A 1,579-nucleotide genomic window follows, 5' to 3' on the forward strand; every position below is an offset into this window, starting at 1 on the left:
ATGACATAATATCCCGCACGTGTCAGAATGACTATTATCAATAAATCAACAAAAAACAAGTGCTGGCAAAAATATGGAGAAAAGGGAATCTTTGTGCACTATTGGTGAGATTGTAAATTGGTGTCGCCATTATGAAAAATAGTATAGAGGTTCCTCAAAAATAAAAAATAAAAATATCATATGGCAGCAATTCCACTTCTGGATATTTATCTGAAGAAATCTATAATACTGATTTGAAAAAATATACAAATCCCTATGTTCGTTGCATCAGTTATTTACAACAGCCAAGAAATGGAAGCAACCTAAGCATCCATCGAGAGATAAATGACTAATGAAGATTGTTCCATATATATAATGGAATATTATTCAGCCATAAAAAAGAATGAAAGCCTGCAATTTTTGGAAACATAGATGGACCTAGAGGGTATTATGCTAAGTGAAATGAGTCAAAGAAAGACAAACACCACTTGATCTCCCTTATATGTGGAATTGAAAAGACAAAATAAATGCACAAACAAAACAGAAACAAACTCATAGATACACTCATTGATAGTCGCCAGATAAGAAGGGTGTTGGAAGATGGATGAAAAAGGTGAAAGGAATTAAGAAGTACAAATTGCCAGTTATAAAAATAGTCACAGGATTATAAATTATAGGGAATATAATAAAAAATATCATAATAACTATAGTGTTAGATGGGTAGTAGACTTAACAGGGTGATCACAAGTTATATAAATGTCTAATCATTATGTTGTACAGCTGAAACTAATATACTGTATATCAACAGTAATTGAAAATAAATTTTAAAATAAGCCCCTCTGGTTACAGATGCTCACTCATTGAGAACTAATTTTTTGCTCACTTTCTCTTTCCCACTTGAATTTTGCCTAAAGTATATCTTGCTAATTTGGGGGTGGGGGAGCTCTGGACCATCAATATTAATAAATAAATAAATAAATAAATAGGCAAGTTTGTACATGCCCTGATTTAGTCTTATAGATTTTCTGGTATGATATCAAGAGGAGACAATTGAAGATTACAAAGGAATAAGTCTTCTACAAGTTCTCAATGAGTCTTAATTATTTCATTCATCTGTTCTATAAAGCCAAAAGATCAGAGATGATAAGCACAATAGAGATATAATATTGCCCACACACACCTGGTATAGAATTTATTCTGTAGAGTGGATTCCCCAATCACTATGGAGCTCTGTGGGGAGTCTTTGAGCAGAAAAAAATCTTTCTAGAAGTATTTTGCTGACTGCTGTGGCTGCAGTCCTTCTGCATGAGAATGTTCTATTAATGAGAATACATTCAAATCATCATTAATAAATTTTTATAGTTGAGAAGGGGGCAATTGGATTAAAATCCACTTTTCAAACCTCAAAATTCTAGCATATCAAATAGGCCTAATTAGTTTAATATCCGCTTTTTATACCAAAAGATTTCCTTTGACATGCTTTAGGGACCCTTAAGAAGAATTCCAAAGCTATTTTCAGGCTAAGAGAAAGACTATTTAATTTTTGAATTTCAAGAAGTTTGTCAAATATATGAAAGTTTGAAAACATTTGGTCTAACTG

Source organism: Pteropus vampyrus, unplaced genomic scaffold (genome assembly GCF_000151845.1).
Source record: "Pteropus vampyrus isolate Shadow unplaced genomic scaffold, Pvam_2.0 Scaffold97, whole genome shotgun sequence".
NCBI lineage: Eukaryota > Metazoa > Chordata > Mammalia > Chiroptera > Pteropodidae > Pteropus > Pteropus vampyrus.